General features: G+C 40.5%; 1 protein-coding gene across 4 annotated transcripts in view; it reads left to right on the forward strand.

The window, feature by feature from the left end:
• ZNF365 (zinc finger protein 365) overlaps window positions 1–19,291 on the forward strand; it is a 116,057-nt gene that overhangs the window by 84,441 nt on the left and 12,325 nt on the right. For 3 of the 4 annotated variants that reach the window (XR_007410121.1, XR_007410123.1, XR_007410122.1), the window contains exon 4: window positions 3,480–3,706. The exons of the other annotated variant lie outside the window; for it this stretch is intronic. The gene's annotated coding sequence lies outside the window, so the exon portion shown is untranslated. The remainder of the gene's footprint in view (window positions 1–3,479; window positions 3,707–19,291) is intronic. 4 annotated transcript variants of the gene reach the window in all.

Consider the following 19,291-nt stretch of genomic DNA (forward strand, 5'->3'; position numbering starts at 1 on the left):
ATCTCCAGCATGGTTTTCAATGCATTCCCTTTGCTGACTCTTCAGCAGAATTTTGAGAGTATAGGTAAATGCATGTGTTCAGTCTTGAACACACACACATATAATATTGTGGATAGATAGAATTTTTAAGACAAAATTGAATCTTGCCAATTTTGCCACTGGTTTGATTGAATACTGTTCTTTAAGTATCTCAAAAGTTGTTTGTCAAAGTTGCTCTGGGAAAATGGGAGATTCCTTTTGCTCCTTTTTTGTCTTTTGGATAAAATTAAGAGGATTTGGGCTTGTTGTGCTACCCAAATGAACAAATGAGTCAGATTTCAAGTTCAGGGATGATACGATCTATTACATAGAAATAGGATTGAGATAGTGTTGAAAAGCAGGAAAGGTACCCATGAAAATCAATATCCTCTGGAGGTTAAAGGCTTGCTGTTATTTGTTTGTTTGTTTTTAAAGACTTTAGTTATTTATTCACGAGAGACACAGTGTGAGAGAGAGAGAGAGAGAGAGAGAGAGAGTGAGAGAGAGAGACAGACAGACAGAGAGGCAGAGATACAGGCAGAGAGTGAAGCAGACTCCATGCAGGGAGCCCAACTTGGGACTCGATCCCGGATCTCCAGGATCAGGCCCTGGACTGAAGGCGGCACTAGACCACTGAGCCACCCAGGCTGCTCTGTTTATTTTTAATCAATTTTAAGCCATGCTTTATAAAACTAGAGCTTTCTCTTCAAGTCCTGAGGGTAGTTGGTGAGGAAGGGTAGCAAGGAAGCTGGAATAAGAGTGAGTAAATGACACAGAAAGGAAAGGACAGTCTTATGTTGGATCTAAAATCTAGCAAATTACTAGGACTATGTATAAATTTACTATATGCCAATAATATTCAGAATATCTAGGTTTACTGATGATGGCTAAAACATACAGAGATTAAGAGGAAGGGTTTTTGCCTGGTGGGCTTCACATTAAAGAGATGTACATCATTAAGATAGACACTTTCCAGGAGAGAATGATGACTCACACGGGGATGACTTAAATGGCATCTGGTTTCCATTTTCTTTGTTTCTTCTCTTGGACTCCATTCAGAGGCACTTCCTTCCAGCTGGAGCTTTTAATGGCATAATGTGAAGGCAAGATCCACAGAAGTGGGTTTAGAGGAGGGACTTGAAGGAGAAAATGCAGATCGTCAGGGGAGACTATGGAAAATTACACCCAGATGGGAGGTAACAGAGAATGTACACACATCCAGACTAAAATGTACCGATTAAAGTATTTAGGGAAATGCAAAGGAGTATATGATTTTTAATATGAGATCACAAAAATTGGTACTGAATAAGAAGTCAGAGTGATAGAGTCCTGATTGTAATTAGTAGCACATTAATGCAATTTCTGTTTCCAGCCTGGGAAAAGATGTCGGCTTTCTTTATTTAAATGAATGTAGCCTAGCATTGCTTGTGGTTTTGCTATGATCTATTTGTTCTACACACTAACTCCATTCATGGTGGTGATACCCTCCTTCCTACTTCATAGCTGGAGAAGCACTATTGAGCCTTGCCTGGTGTTCCAAAATGGTCTGGGATGAACACAGAGCTGTCATCTGGGTTGAGGGATTGGACTGTGTTGTTATAATAACCAGCAACCCATCAGAGCCCATACAAGACTGGAGGGGTGGAGCAAGCAATTGGTTTCCCAGCATAAGCACTCCTTCTCGTGTTTCCCTCCTCTTGATCCATCAGCAACAAGAAGGAAGCCCATTTCTCTCTCTCTCTTTTTAAATATTTTATTTATTTATTCATGAGAGACAGAGAGAAAGAGAGAGAGAAAGAGAGAGAGAGAGAGAGAGAGGCAGAGACATAGGCAGTGGGAGAAGTGGACTCCTCGCAGGGAGCCCAATGTGGGACCCCATCCCTGACCCCAGGAGCGCGCCCTGAGCCTAAGGCAGATACTCAACCACTGAGCCACCCAGGCATCCCATCCATTTCTCTTTTAAAGATGAGAATCTATTATATTCTACACCTTTCTTTTTTACATTGTGTTCCTTTCAAGCAAATATCACCTCATATGAGTGATCTGCCCTTTTCCCTATGCCCAAAAAGCCCTTGGGAGTGGTCATATTAATGGAAGTAGATGGTAATGGAAATAGGAGCCATACAATGGCTCTGTTCTAGACACCATGGTGGGTAGAGCTGATTCAAACTGAGAACAAGTCAAAGATTAATTATTGGACACTTTTTGAAGACATGACATTGTCCAGGTGTCTGTGGAAATATGAACAATAGGGTTAACAGAGATTACTTTTGACAGTGGGGTTGGGAGAAAGGAGTACAAATTACAGAATATTGGTCAAAGGAGAATATGGAATGTGTGTGAAGGATTCTTTGCCTCATTGATGTAGGTAAATCCAGAGGCAGTGCGGTCTTTCCTTGTAGGCCAGGGGTCCACAAATTCAGATGCCAAACCAACCAGGCAGACACCATAAATATGTGAATCTAGCCAGGTGTAAGGCAGCTGGGAATGATAGAACTGGTGATAAACTGAGGGCATGCCCCACCAAAAGTCTTTCTATATCATAATAAAAGTTCAGAGTCAAACAATTCAAGTCATTGCCTGCAAATCTTCTCTGCCATCCAAGGGTCTCCCTGTGACACTAAGTTTAGACCCAAATACCTCTTCCACCTCAGAGAGAGACCCAAGCTTTCTTCTAATGACACAATCACATCTGCGTAACTAACAGATTCTTCTGGAGTTGACTCTCCAGAACTGTGATAGAGGTAGGCCTCAAAGACAAATATACTTTTGCTCTCTGGAAGATCAGATTCTTTAAAAGTCAGTTTCATTAGCCTCCACAGGGCATTCTATCACGTGTGGGCCACGAAACCAGCAGTGAAAAAGCTAGCAGAACTGGCTGTGTCTGTCATTGCTCCAGGGATGTTTCTGGAATTTAAGGGCTGCTGCAGGCAGATGAGAAAGAGGAATGCCACTGTTTCACATGTTGGACTCCTGAGTAAGATCTTGTCTGAAAAAAGAAAGACCTTTGAATATTTTTACCATGCAGATGAGCAAACTCCATCCACCTCTTCAGAGAAGGATGTAGCTGTGATACCCTGTCTTGGTGTTCCTTCCGATGTTCCTGTGATGGAAAACTCTTCTGCTCTCCTTTGCTCACTACAGTCAACTCAGAACACTTCACTCCTGGTCACCATATATGTAGGCATTTTTCCCACACCAAACAACTCTCTAATTCTTGGCAGAGACTGACTGAATGACTCACAAATTTAAATCAATTCTGACCCAAAGGTGAAGGGTCCAGTCCCACAAGACTGCTTTCACTTCAGATGGCAATCTCAAGGGCAGGCTGTCACCTGTACTTCTGACTGGCCAGCTATGAATGAGGGTTCCTTTGACCTCCTCCTCAAGTTTGATAATTTGCAATAATTTAGGGAAACATTACTTATTTTTTTAAAAGATTTTTATCTATTTATTCATAGAGACACACAGAGAGAGGCAGAGGAAGAAGCAGGCTCTATGCAGGGAGCCCGACGTGGGACTCGATCCTGGGTCTCCAGGATCACACTCCAGGCTGCAGGTGGCACTAAACCACTGTGCCACCAGGGCTGCCCTGTTTACTGGTTTATATAAAAGGTATAGCAGGAGGGAAGAGATGCATAGAACAACGTATGGGGGAAGGAGCATGGAGCTTCCAGGCCCTCTCCAGGTATGCCAATGCTTCCAGCACTGCTAAGTATTCACCAACCTAGAACCTCATCAAGTCTTGTTCAAGAGTTTTTATAGTTTAATTTCCAGCCCTCTAATCATTTGGTCCTTCTGGTGACCAGCCTCATTTTGAGGCTATCTAGAGGCCCCACCTTAAGTCACCTTATTAGCATAAACTCAGGTGTGCTGAAAAGGACTTGTATGAATGACAAAAGATGCTCATATCACTTAGGAAATCCCAAGGCTTTAGGAACTCTGTGCCAGGAACCAGGGACAAGGACTAAATATATTTCTTATACTACCTCACTTCCACTCAGAGATCTTCCCCTTTGGCATTGCAAAGACTTATCCATGCCCATCCGATCCCACTCCAGTAAATACCGTGCCTCAGGTGTAGCTGCTCAATAAGGATAACTAACTGAAATAAAGTCACTTCAGTCCTAATTAAATTAATAGCTGACTGTAAAATTTTCCAGAGTTGAAGAAAAGACAATCCTGGAATTGAATGGTCTCTACAAGTACACTAATAGGATTAAAGAGAAAATAATAAATCCTTACACAGTAAAACTACAGAACACAGAAGAAAAGGGGAAAAACTTACAAAACTTAAATTAGAATTTAATCCCTGGACAAAATATCTGAATTCTCTCCTTTAATAAGCAAACCAATCATCACGTATTTAGGTTATATTAATTCAGAATGGTGTAAGTCTTGCATTTTGAATACTTTAGTATTCTCCAACATCTTTTTACTACTAGGGAATTTAGGTAGACATTTGAAAATTTGAAAATAGACTTTCTTCTTGTTCCTTCTGTTATGTTTGGGACAGCCTGTGTTCTGTGAAAGGAGGTCTCAGCCCTTGGATTCCCCAAGACAGGATTTATGAGGGATCTGTGCTCAAATAAAGACAGCCAGAAGGAAAGTAGCAAGCACAAAGCAGTTTGTTAAAGCAAAGGTCCACTCTCAAGGTGGGAGAGTGTGCAGATTTCTGTGAGATGAACCAGCTCTGTGGTTGTTTTGGGGTTGGATACTACAGGGACTCTCTGGGCTAGGAGGAACTGTGACTGAGCAGTAAAGTGGTCTTTTGTGGAGGCTGCTTCCGATCATTTGGGGGATACCTCCAACAGGCTGGGAGGGAGGATTTTTGCCCCTACAAGATTTGTACAAGAACCATCATGGCAGCCTTTCTTCATGGAGGGAATGTGGCTGTACCCACAGGGCACATACATTATAATGAGTCTAGGGGTTACCCTGGGCAGAGGTGGAAGAGGAGAGCGCATGCTCAGTATCTGCGACTCTTGATCTGTTTGCCTCTAGGTCTTGGAAGCCACAAGGTCAGGATGTTGTGCTCCTGGGCTTTTAATGTGTAGCTTACTTCTCACAGTCCTTGCATCCAGCTCATGTCTCTATCATGCCCCCTTCAAGGACTTGGGACTCTGCCTCTGAGTGTTCCTTCCACTGCTCACGTCTGGCTTCTATCCAATACTTCTTTTGCTTTAACTCAGTGATTCTCAAACTCCAGTGTACACAGGGGTATTTTGCATAGGGTTGGACTGCCACCACCAATCAATATAAAAAGAGGATTTTGAGTCTATGAGATCCTCACCTGATATCTAGGTAGCTGTGATAGCCCTTACCTCCCCTCCTACACACACGCCCACAGGACACACACACCTGCCCACTACCCACCTACATGCACACGCGCGCGCGCACACACACACACACACACACACAGCTGACTGGTGAATTAAACTGTGTTTGCTTTCTGTATGTTTTTCACTTTCTCTTCATTTCAAACATGTAGTCAGGCTTGTTATTTCTTGCTTGAGGCAAGAAAAGAGAAAGCCTGCTTTTCAAAGAATGAGTTAAGAAGACCAGGGAAGGAGGACAGACTCATGGCCACCATGAGCTATGGGGGTCTGCAGACACAGTGCAGTTATGCAACACTGCTTGGGGTGGGGGTGGGGGTGTATGTACCCAGAAGTGGGCTAGACCCCTGGAGCAGGTCTCCTCACTTCCCCAGAGAACCTCACCCTACATGTGGCCTGGAAGCAACAGAAGTGGAATCTGGCTGGGTCACCTACACTGGGGACAATTGCTATCTCAACACTAACCAGTGCAGACAGATGACAAGTACTGGAGGAGTCTTCCCAATGCTTCTACACTGCGTAAGACCAGACTTTTGTAGAATCTCTGTGTGTGGGGTGTGGGAGCTGTCCCAGCATGGCTGGGTTAAATTTCCTGCCAGCTTGGTGGGCTGGTTACTCAGAATCCAAATTTAATTTGATGTAAGGAAATCTAAAATATTCATGTTTCTTGAACACATGAATTTATAGACTGAGATTTGCATCTATTTTAAGTATTTGTTGAATGCCTTGCTGATGGGAAGGATTCCCTGACAGCTACCAGAGATCTATCTCTGCCAGCTTGGGGTGGATATGCACCATGCGCTGAGCAAAAGGAGCGAGGAGAGTTGTGCTCAGGCAGCAGTAGGAGGCCATAAAAGATGAGCCACACCAGTTTCCGTCTTTCCAAGGCCTTGTTGTAGATTGCTTACCTTGTGCCCTTTTCCATCTCTGCCAATATTTGGGGGGGAGGGGGGTTGTTAAAATACACATATTCAAAAACAAATCAACAAACAACTTCACTCTAGCAAATCATTTTATTAGGCTCAAGATGAGTTCCTGCCTGCAAAGCTCTCAAATGCCAGAAAATGTGGGCCGGGCAGCCGCCTACTTCCCATCCCAGTCACGCTGCTTAGGGTTCGCTTGAATGGCTAATTACTGGTCACCTCACCTTCTTGTCAAAGCTGGAAGATTATACTTAACGCGCAACGTAAGCCGTCCCCTGGACCTCACTTGTTTGGACTGGCAATCACGTCTTCTGTTCGCTTCCCTACTTACCTTAAGTTTTAGTAATTGCCCTCTGGGCTCAAAAGAGCATCCCACTAGGCCATTGAAATGTTGAACAGCCCCCTGACATGGGGAAATGTTTATCTGCACTCAGAGAAAGAACTAGGACAAATATGTGCAGCTTTGGTTCATGACAGGATGCAGATTTCTTATGAGCAATTTCCTAACCTTCAGCTTAGTAATAACTATAATCAACTTGGCACGTTGAGGGTTGGTTAGAAGTGTCATTAGGCAGTAACTAGAAACTTCCAAGATGGTAAACAAGTCAGAATGGAGATCTTTTGCACAATGTAAACATAATGCCCAGTGTTCCCTTGGGCTTTGCAAAATGCACGAATACTTTCTCTATCTTTGTAGGAGCAAGAAAGATACAGCCCTTTGTCTAGCTCTTTCCCAATTCTTCCTGCTGTGGGATACCTAAAGATGACCTTACTCAACCTTGGACACACCTTTCCAGGGTGCGTTTGGATGATCTATTAGGTCTTCTTCCAATGGGTGAGAGACTCAAACTGTGTCCATTTTGGGGCCACTTCAAAACTCTGACTCTAACAAGATATTGATGGAGTCATCAAAGAGAAACCAGGCACACTTTATCAGGAAAATTAAAAGTCTCTGAGCTCAAATAGCCCTAATATTATCACTCCCAACTGCTAGCCATGAGACATTTGACTTGAGACAAATATACATCTAGGCCTCTCCTGTAGGATAAGGATTCCAATGTCCTCTGGACTTACTGTGTTCTTTTCTGCTTTGAGTCCTTACATGTATCATTTCATCTGCCTGCCTAGACAATTCTTACTCATGTTTAATATCTCATTGCAAATATGATTATCTAAAAAAAGCCATTCCTGATATGAGCCCATATTCTGTAAGACCTCATTACATGATCTCCCACTCAAAGCTCCCTTGTCCTATTTCTTCCCAACACATAAGAGGATCATAATGAAGTCACTTTGTGTGTGATCTGTCTCCACTGGTGGAATATGAGTTCCATGGAGGTAAGAAGTGTTTATCTGGCTTACAGTGGCATCCCAAGCTCCTTGCACACAGCCTAAGTCACAGCAGCTGTTCAAAAAACAGTTGTTGAATGAATGGATATCGATTTGTCTCCTGCGTTTGGTGGCAGGACTTGTGGGGTAATGCCTCCAACAGAGTCTGCACTTAGAAGCAGTGAAATCAATTCATTTTAGCTTTCTTTCTCCTTCCTCTGTTCCACTGGAGTTTGACAGATGCATTCATCTGCAAACTCCAGGTTGGTCATATCCTGCTGAAAAGCCATAATTTTAGAGCTGGTGAGTAGCAGGATCACTACCTTATGGCCCCTCATGCTACAGACCTGACAGCTGAAGTCAGAAGATTAGTCGTTAATTGTCAGGTCACATAATCTATTTGATGTCATGTTCAGCAAGGGGTGTCAATCTTCTGCTTCTTGGTCTGTAGCTCTAGCCTCCTTCTCACACTCAGTATGTACTGTATTTTACTTTCTTAATCTTCAAACTTTTCTCAAGCTCTTGCCCAGCCAGAGGCATTCAGTAGATTATCCAAGTGGCAACCTGACAGAGGTCTGGTCTGGTTGAAGCTTTTCACAAGAAAAAAAAAAAAAAAACCTTGTTAAATTGAACATATATTAACCATTCACTGAAAGTAAAATAATCTAAGAAATTTGCTTTAAATCTAAAAAAAAAAAAAGTGTGATTCATTTGCCACAGGTAGGGCACCTATAATGAAAAAAAGAAATATGTTTTTATGTTTTATTTTCCAAATCCAATGAGAAGCTTAGTGTTTTCTTCTTTTGTTTTATGATTCATCAGAATTTAGATGGTAACACTTTCAAATTAATTCATTGCATGAGTCAATGCAAAAAGTGATCAAAATTGTGGGTTTTCTTAATTCTGATGCCCTTGACCTTTGACAATTTATGGGTAATTTGGAAGGAGTGGAAGCTAACTGTGAAGTTTTGATTATTTTATTTTAACCGGTTAGATGACTGAGTACCAGAAAGTTGTTGAAGATATTTACCAAACTCCCATATAAAACTCCTGGGAATTCATGAGCATCCTGAGAAAATCAATTTATTAGGCCTCACAGAGAAACTGGACTTATTTTCCACTGTGGCCTGGCCTACACTTTATGTAATCAGAAATTCTGAAGAAGTACAGAACTATTTGAGAAAATGAAATCACTCTTTCGGAAGCAATTCACCCATTTTGGTGCTATGAATCATGCTTTAAGCTTCTTTGCTTGCTTTTGATGCTTAAACACGGAAGGTTCCCGAATGATCAAGGATCTGTCATAGCAGTATCCTTCAGTTTCAGTCTTTGGGCAATGTCTGTGTTTGCATGGCTCTGTGACAGTACACTTTATTTTGTTGACACTGAGGCCCATCATCCACAGTATAAACCTGACTGAGTGCCCCCTCAGTTCTCAAAAATATTGAGTTCCCCAAACAGCAGTAGTCTCTTGGATCTCATCATTCAGTAACTTTAGGTTAAAAACTATGTTTTTATGTGATGAAATTTTGTGAAATTACATTCTTTATACACTTTAAAATTATTCATAAAGTTCATTTTAACTTTTGCCATTTGAATACAAAAAATAACAATCATAAAAGTAAGAAACATCTAGAAAAGCACATAGAAAAAATCCATCATCTTAGCACACAACAGACGTGCACAGCCAATATTTTTTGTATATATTTCCTATGTCTATAAGTATATATGGGTGTGAAGATTTTTATATGTATGTTTTGTGTGTATATGCATGTGTGTGTTAAAATGATAGAACCTATTGTTTTATAAACTTGTATTTTAAACTTTGCAGATTGATTGATTTGAGAAAGAGTACATGTGAACGGGGAGGGGGTGAAGGGGAAAGAGGGAGGGCAGAGGGGGAGGCAGAGGGACAAGCAGACTCCCTGCTGAACACAGAGCCTGACATGAGGCTCAATCTCAGGACCCTGAGATCATGATCTGAGCTGAAATCAAGAGTTGTCGGACACTTAATCAACTGAGCCACCCTAGCGCTCCTGTATTTTAAACTTTATAATATATTAACGTATTTTATGATGGTAATGATTATTATTGGTAATTATTACTACTGTGTGCCAGGCTCAGTGCTAAGATGTATTCTTCATAGTAACCCTAGGAGATACTATTGCCACTCATTTTACATGTGAGGAAACAGACAATTAAAGGGGGCTAAGTGCTGCTTGAAGTCATGAAGCAAATAGTTGGTGGAATCAGAAGATGGCTCATTCCAGAATCTGTGATTTAACATTACACGATACCACTTTCCTTCTCCAGACATTAAATATTCTTATATCATAAGTTTTTATTAACACTATGTTTCTTAGAGCAATTTAAAGTTCATAGCAAAATTGAGGGAGAAGTTGCAGAGATTTCCCATGTACCTCCTGCCTCCAAACAGATATTCCTCCCCAACTATTAACATCCCCCACCGGAGTGGTACATTTGTAACACTTGATAACCCTATGTTGACATAATATTATCAAAGTTCATAGTTGACCTTAGGGTTCATTCTTGGTGTTGCATGTTTCATGGGTTTGGACCATAATGACATTATCCATCATTATGATATCATGCAGAGTATTTTCACTATTCTAAAAATCCTCTGTGCTCTGCCTGTTTTACCCCTTCCCACCCCTTTCTATCATATTTTAGTGGGTATATGCTGTATTGTAATACTTATGAGCCTATTATTATTTTTATTATTTATATATGATACTTCCAGTTTTCTAGTAGTGTAAATGACACTGTGATGAATATCCTTTTCAATAAACGTTTGCCCATATCTTTGGTGAAGTTCCGCCAAATGCTGACCTGGAAATAAGGACCTGAGCACCAGTCGCTTATTTGGGAGTGATTCAGGAAGGGTGAAAAAATCAGTAAGGAGAGTGAGAAGGGAAGGGAAGAAAGTCAATACAGGTGGGGTGTCAATGAGCAGGTTACCACCATGGGCAGCCAGGCTCAATTCCACTGTGACCTTTGGGGTCTAGAAAGAACTCTCCTCACAGTTGTCCCAAGTGACGCTGAGGAATCCTTAACTTCTGGGTATCATTAGTTGAGTCCTACTTGGAACTTTTCTCCAGCCTCCTGTGTAATCTGGCACGCTTCCGTACCCAGAAAGACCGCAGGCAGAGTGTGGCCAGTGCTGGCAGCTGGAAACCAGGTGGTGTGCACAGGAGGGACATGGACAGGCACTGACCACATCTGCTACAGCATATATCTATGATATTTTCCTTCTGGATAAACTTAGGATATCTTAGGATATCCTTGCCAAATTGACCCACAGAAATGTTGTACCAATTTATACATACCTTCTGTGCTACAACCAATGTTGGGTCCGCCATGCTTAGTCAGGTCTGCATCTACTTTTCATGTATAAAAAGTTAGCGTGTTTGCATTTTCAATTTATTAACATGGAAAGTTTTAACTGTTTATATACTTTCATCTGTAGTTCGGTTCCCTTAATGGACTCAAATTTTTCATGTATAATTTTTTAAACTATTAAACATTTTTGTTAGTATATTATGTTAATATATACTAAGGCAGGGATCAGAGAGATGGCCTATGTTTCTCATGCTGATTTGAAATTCCACTTTACTAAGTTCTTATGTAACAGATCAATTAATTGAAAAAAACACATTAATGGATTTTTCGATTGATTTGTATTTTCTTATTTTTACTGGTATCCATGTTCAGAATACTTTTTAATTTTAATGTATATAATATATACTAATCTTAATATATGTGATTAATTTTAATTCACTTATTAATTTTAATGCTACTCACAATACTTATTAACTTTAAAATTCATATTTCCTTTATTCATATTAATTTCTGACCATATTATATTCATATTACTATTGCAATATCCAGGCTGCCCATTGTATACCCACCCTTGCCTATATTCTGGCACAGATGTACAACAATCCTCATGATTGTTCTCTAACTTCTTGCCCTCTTTAGCATTCCAACCTTTGAGTCACACTCTTAACGTCAACGAGAGAGAAAACATTACTTTATCTTGAATTTTTATTATAAATGTAACTTGAACAGGATTTTGAAATTGTCTTGTCTCTGCACGAGGCAACACTCTCTTCAGTGGGATACGCTATTTGATTATAAAATAAAATTCTAGAAATTGGTACAAGTTGAATCAACCACCAGAGACTCCTTATGTTTTCACAACTGCAGTATCAGTAGCATAAGAATGGAAATTGCCTGTAAGTGTTCAAGCTTCGACAATATGCCTTTTCTGATTTTGTAGCTACATGGGGGAAGTGAGCCAGAACTAGGGCACACAGCATTATAAGCTGCCTGTTGCCTAGATACCAGGCTCGCTGACTCAGTATGTGCTTGTCATGTGTTACACTTACCACTTGCCAAGTTGTGCCCCTCAAAGCCGAGTCCATGTGGTCTCACCCACCATATCAAAATGTCAAGGGGTTACTTGTTATCAGGACTTGAGAAAATTTAGTGTTCTAGGACAAGAAGCCTCCAAATGGTCTCCTGACAGTATCATATTGAAGGAATAGATCTTTTCCAGAAACATTCCTATAAATTTAGTTAGGGGTTGAATTGTGCTCCACCAACCCCCCCAAATTCATATGTTGAAGTCCTAACCCCCAGGACTTCAGAATGTGACCTTATGGGGAAACAGGGTCTCTATAGAGGTAATCAAGTTAAAATGAGATTGTAAGAGTGGGCCCAAATCCTATATGACTGGAGTCCTTATAAAAAGAGGGAATTTGGGCACAGAAACAGACATGCACAGAGAGAAGGTATCTGTGTATAAGCCAAAGAATGCCTGAGGCCATCGGAAGCTAGGACAGAGGCCTAGACTAGCTTCTGCCCTCACTTTCACAGAATGAGCCTGTGGATATGTTGATCTTGGACTGCTGACCTCCAGAATTGTGAAATAGTAAATTTCTATCGTTTAAGCCACCCAATGTGTGGTACTCTCTTACAGCAGCTCTAGCAAACTAATACCTTTTCCTGTCTTTTTTACTTCTTTGTATGCTCAAAGCATATTGGTTATACCTCTAAATGAGTTTGTCACATTTTATTGAGCTTTAAACTTTTCTAATTATTTTTGAATAGATAGTACATGCATATGGGAAAAAATTCAGAGAGAGCAGAACAGCATTAAACAGACTTAGAGTGGAAACAATTCTTGTCAGTTCCTTCCTTGCAGTACTCCACCCTCACTCCCCCAAGTGCCTTTTCAAGAGGCAACCACCATTATCTATAACTTACATCCTTGATTTCATGATCATTTTTAGTTTCATTTCCTGTTTCTTCTCACTGACCATAGGCCCTTGGGGGAAGGGATATTGCTTCCTTCTGTGTAATCTCAGCTCTCAATAAATCTGAGTTTAATGAACTGTTTAGCAACTAAGTTCAGGCAAGCAGATGCAAAAATTCAGGCTGGGTTGTAGGCTCTGATTGTGGTTAATACCTAAACACTCCTGATATTTAATCATTTATACCATTAGGATAAAGGAATATCTGAGCAAAGATTTTGCTTTGGGGTAGAACCAGGAGATAGTGAGGAACCTGGTGATGTTGCAGAGAGTGAGTGGAAAGAATTTCACTGAAGAGGAAGTGAAAACTGTGTTGCTCTGACTTCTCCTTTGCTATTCATAATGATTCCCAGTAATGGGCTTTGAATAAGAGTAACCCAGATCCTATTCGTCAATCTGAGAGGCAGTCTAACTTCCTGGTTATTGGAGCTCAGATTTTGGGGCCAAACTGTGCCTATCTTTGTAATATTAGTTGAACCACTAGTTAGGTTTGTGACATTGAACAAATGATTTAACCTCACTGTAACAAAGTTCTTCATCTGGGAAATAAAAACAATAGTATCTTCTTCTTATAATTGTTATAAGGATTAAATTGGCTAAAACCCTTAGAACCATGACTGACAAAGAGTAAGCACTATAAGTGTTGGATTTAAGATGATTTTTTAAAAAGATTTTTATTTTTTTATTCATAGAGGGGGGGTGGCAGAGACACAGGCAGAAGGAGAAGCAGGCCCCATGCAGGGAGCCTGGCGTGGGACTCGATTCCAGGTCTCCAGGATCACACCCCGGGCTGCAGGCGGTGCTAAACCACTGCGCCACCAGGGCTGCCCAGTGTTGGATTTATTACTAAGTCATTCATCAATTGTCCCAGTATGGGTTTATTAGTATATCAGTTTGGATGCTTTCTGGCTCCCAGTAGCAGAAATCCAAGCAAAAAAAAGCTTACGAAATAATTTTATCATCTCTTGTAATGGGAAGTCCTGAGGGAGGCTGGTAATTCAGTAACTCCTTAACAGCATTAAAACTCAGGGCTATCTTTGAACACTAACATTTGATGGAAAAGCATGTTGACTTTTGTCTTAGTCTTGTCTCCTCATTGTCACAAAATGTATATCACGTTGGAGGAGTCATACACTGACATTACAAAATTGAGAGAGTCAGACAAGGGAGTGCCCCTCCCTCACCACATATCTCTTTTAAAGAACAAGCAAAAAACTTTTCTAGAAGTCATCAGTTTTCTCATGTCTCTTTGGCCAGGATTATATCATATGTACATGCTTAACCAATCGTCAGAGTGTAGAATGAGATTCCCATGGCCATGGGCAGAAGTCCCTTTTTCTTGAAGGACATGACCATGTGGACCAGAGCACACAAAATTAGGCTTCTGTTAGCCTAGAAAAAGGGCAGTAGATTGGCAAAAAATGTCCCTATTGTAATTAGGTTGTCTTTCAATTTCTTGGCGGAGTTGTTGAAATTTCAGTTTGTTTATTTAGTTATTCTTTTTTAAAAAAGATTTTATTTATTTATTTATTTATTTATTTATTTATTTATTTATGAGAGAGAGAGAGAGAGAGACAGAGACATAGACACAGGCAGAGGGAGAAGCAGGCTCCATGCAGGGAGCACCCATATGGGACTCGATCCCGGGACTCCAGGATCATGCCTGGGGCCCAAGGCAGCGCTAAACCACTGAGCCACCCAGGGATCCCCTATTTAGTTATTCATATATATATTTTTTGCCTTAATGTGTTTTTACAGACTCAGTTAATTTGTCATGGAAAATTATACTTTTTGCCGTGTGTGTGTGTGTGTGTGTGTGTGTGTGTGTCACGGGGAGAGGGAGGGAGATAGGGGTAGAGTATATTCAATTTCTTCATGATAGTCTTTATTTGACTATCCTATGGGAATTTCAGACAACTTCAAAACGGAACATATTTTCCCCTAAATTGACATAACCATGAAGAAGAGGACACAGCTCTGTCCTGTAGAGTTCATAGTGCCATAGCACCAGTTAAACTGGACGTGCCATCCTTAATTTCTTTCGGTCCTGCCCTACCAACGTAACCAGCTTTTTATTAGCCATTTCCATTGCCAACCCTCCTTATCTGCTTCTTCATCCTCAAGTAAGCAGCGTCCCCTCAGACAATGCCTGTTAGTCTATATCCTGATGAGGATACACTTTACCACAGAGTTCCACCACTTACCCTCTTCCCTTCATGAAGCCCTCAGGACCACCCTGGCAAGATGTGGTCTTGCTCCATGGTCAGCTCCTTGTGTCAGTCATAAAGGGCCAAAAGTTAGCTATCATCTCTTACCTCTTCACAAACTGGTTTGGGGCCAGAGGCCTTGCTATTGGGATGACTTGGATCCAATAAACAGATATTTAGAATGGCATATAGTTGGAACTTCCATTAATTCAGACTTCCCTGCCATGAACTGATATTAAAGAAAACCACTTTCACCTCATGCAACCTTAAAAAGCAAATCATACAAAACTAGAGATTCAAAGTAGAAAGGAGGGACCTAGCATTCTTCTCTCAAGCCCACCAAGCTGAGGCCAGATTCCTGGCATGCAGCTCCATCTAGGAAATGCCCCAAGTTCTTTAACTGGAGAAGTGGGAGTCACATTTCCTCCCAGTGAGTTCACTGGCCCCGAGGGCACTGTGCAGGATGGAACCTTGTGTCTAAAAGGAGCTGGCCTTCCTGTGACAGGCCCAATTAAGCCACCAGCTGTGATCAATTATTCAAAAGGCCAATCAGGTGCAGGCAGCTGGGTAGTGTGGGGGCTGGACTGGAATCTTCCAGAAAGCTAGCAGACTCTTGGCTGCCTAAAACTTCTATTCAATTTGTATTTATGGAGCCCCTCTTAAAACTCACATGGATCTTATTGAAACTCCTGCATCTGAGGGGTATTAGGATACTATAACAGAGGTAGCCAAGATCAGGGTTTACCCTCTGAGAAGTTGTGAAGAGGCACATTGAAGAACATTTGGTGTACCCATCCCATGTCTGTTGTCTGTGGGATGAGGAAAGGGTCCCTGTGCTCCAAAGACCAGTTGTCTATCATACTCTTTGCACTCAGGAGAAAAATCTTCTCTTAGGAAAGGACCTCAAATTCCTCTACCTTGAAGTATCACTGACTGGTGACACATTTTAGTTGCTTTTATGCAAGTCTCGCTAGATAGATATAGCCTTAAACTTTGGTTTTCAAACTATGTTCCTCAAAATAATCCAAATTCCATAGAGTTTCCACAGAGTCTGGTTTGAGGGGCAAGGTATTCCACAGTTGGACTTTTATGTAACATTTCCTTCCAGGTATTAAAAACTTGGTTTTCTAAATTTCTAAGCTGAAGATTAAAGACTTAATTTGGGGAACCAGATGACAATTGAATAGATATTTTGGAGGGTTGAGAAATTTTCTTGAAGCTTAGAAATTCCACCATATACTTTTTGCTCACTCCATCAAGCCCTGACTAAAGTTAGATCTAGAGTAGATTTGTTCTGACAGATGTCAAAGAAGCCAGCAAGATAAACTAAGATCTTGTGCTAGGAAGTCCAAATACAGACTTCTCTAATTCCTCTTCCATGGAAGCTCTGGAGAAAGGCTGGAATGTTTAAGTCAGATAGTTCAGGAAGTAAAATTAGATGCTGAACTGTACCAAGACTTTGAATTGGTTCTGTAGTTGAATCAGCCCTGGTATAACAGAAGAATGCTGTTTCAGCATGGTTTGGATTTTATTTTATTTATTTTTTTTTAATTTTTATTTATTTATGATAGGCACACAGTGAGAGAGAGAGAGGCAGAGACACAGGCAGAGGGAGAAGCAGGCTCCATGCACCGGGAGCCTGATGTGGGATTTGATCCTGGGTCTCCAGGATCGCGCCCTGGGCCAAAGGCAGGCGCTAAACCGCTGCGCCACACAGGGATCCCCATGGTTTGGATTTTAGAAGGCAGAGAAACACAATATAACTGCTTCATGCTATGAGAGCATCTATACACTGGAACACATTCACATTTCCTATTCTGCTTTGTGGGTCTTAGTGGACAGTGTTCGTCATTCATTACTGAAAGCTGAAGATAGTAGTCTCTTAAAATCCAATTTACCATTTTATGATTAAGTACTTTTGTCACCAGAAGCATATAAAAGGTAAAAAATTCAGTATTTTGCTATTAAGTTTATTCTCTGCCCTAATTACTATGCTATGTGAGGCATAGAAAATGGAGCAAGACTCAGTCCCTGTACTCACATGCCTCATAGTCTAATGGAAACTACAGATCATAATGTAATTCTAAGAAAACTGCAAGTGGGAACATAAGGTGGAGAGCTAAATAATGGATGCAAGTCTGGAATAAGTTTTTGAGATGAGAGAATGGAGGGAAGGAAACTGTATTCAGGAAGACAGTGTTGAGGCAGAATAAATGAAAAGAGATCCTCATTTAAACCTATCCTGATGAAACTTTAGAACACCAAGAATAAAATAAAGATCCCCAAATTTTCCAGGGCAGAAAATATAGGCAACTAGAAAGTCCAGGAAAAACTAAATACTTGTAAGAAAGTCATAATTCAAACAGGAAGCAAGATTGTGTATCACTAAGTACTTGGAGCTTTCTCTTTTAGGCATGTGCAATTATATCTTCTTCTTTATAGGTCCAATTACATTACTTGGGATTATGGTGAATAATCTTTATATAATCTTAATATCATTAGCATTGTTTATGGCCATGACAGAATAAGCTAGGTTGTGCTGCAAATGACCCCAAGTCTCAGTTGCTTCCAACAACAAGAGTTTATTTCTTGCTCACCTTAAATGTCCATCACAGGCCAACTGACACTCAGATATATGCTACTTCCATTTCAGTATGTCTGGAATATTGTCAGCCTCATGGCAGAGAGAAAAGAGATTTGTGATCCATGTTTCTTGACACTCTACCCAGGAATTCATCACTTTAATCCACATCTTATTGGCCAAATCACTCCTTATTTGAAAACAAAGGGTGTGTGTAATCTTCCCACAGAGAGAGACACTACAGAGATGAAACAAAAATATTTGATGAACAGTAATACAAATTCCCATAGGCCACTTTTCTATCATTCAGTTATTCAGTAACCTCCTTTCCACATGCTGAGTGTACTCCTCCATCTCCAAGAGAGACAACCAGAAGTCTCAAACAGAAACTTGGTCTTTACCTGTACTTCTAAAACAAAGACCAGTAGCTCCAGGTGATATGAGGTGGTCTCTGTATCAGATCTGGATGTAGCTCTTTTTGTTCCAAAGACACCCAGATGTCAACAGTCTCTACAAATTCTAAGATCCTCTTGGACATATGTTGTCTGGGAGAGGGTAGGATTTCTTGATTAGATGTTGATTCTACTCCCTGGGAATAGCTCCTAGACATTTTTCTCCTTAGTCCTTGGCCCTATCATTTGGGAAGACTTTTCTTTCCACTGTTCTCTTTGATTATGTCTCACAGAGAATTGTAGAACATGGTCTTCTATAGGCTGAAGAGTGTTAGTCCCCTACTTCAAGCTCAAGCAGGAAGGATGGGAGGAAAGGCAAGGGTTGTTCTAAATCTCGAACAATCTCTTTGGATCTAGACTCGTGGTTCTCCTGGTAGCACAGTGCTTTCAACTTGTAACTTATCTATTTGATTCTTGTCAAAAAATTCCTATTCTGTTTTGAAATATGTGTCTGTAGATGTTTAATTGCTAGTAGCTTGTCTCTATCTGATTTCTCTAGGAGACTCACATTCTTAATCTCTTCTTGAGCCATTTTGTCTGATTAAAAGGACTTACTAGATGCCATATTCATAGGTTAAAGTTTCCGCAAATGACATACAGCAATTTGGTTTTTGACACAAGGCTAAATGTTAGTAGGAATTTTTTTTTTTATTCAAAGATAGTCTTTTTATATGCTTTACTGAGTGGAAATAAGAATCAATTATATCTTCCAAACTGTAAAAATTCCCAAGTTTCTGAATTCTCTCTCTCTCTCTCTCTCTCTCTTTTTCCTCTTTCCAGACTGATCAATTCTTTTTGAGCTCATATCTCTTTTTTTTTTTTTTTTTTTGCCAAAGGGGTCTAGTAACAACCAGCTAAAGCTCCTAAAATACTGTTTGCTCACATCTTCTTCTAAAGCTACAAGATCATTAAGGATATGGTTCTTCATCCTTTCACCTTCAATAGCAATTTCCTTGCTTTCCACTAATGAACCCTAGAGTCAATGCAACTTTAGTTTATGTTGCTGCTGCTGTTGTTTACAATAACACTTTGTGTCCATTAATAACTTTTGTATCAGTCAGGATGGACAAGCCTATACTGAGATAACACCTGGCTCCCAAATATCATGG

Source organism: Canis lupus, chromosome 4 (genome assembly GCF_003254725.2).
Source record: "Canis lupus dingo isolate Sandy chromosome 4, ASM325472v2, whole genome shotgun sequence".
In the NCBI taxonomy this organism is placed as follows: Eukaryota; Metazoa; Chordata; class Mammalia; order Carnivora; family Canidae; genus Canis; species Canis lupus.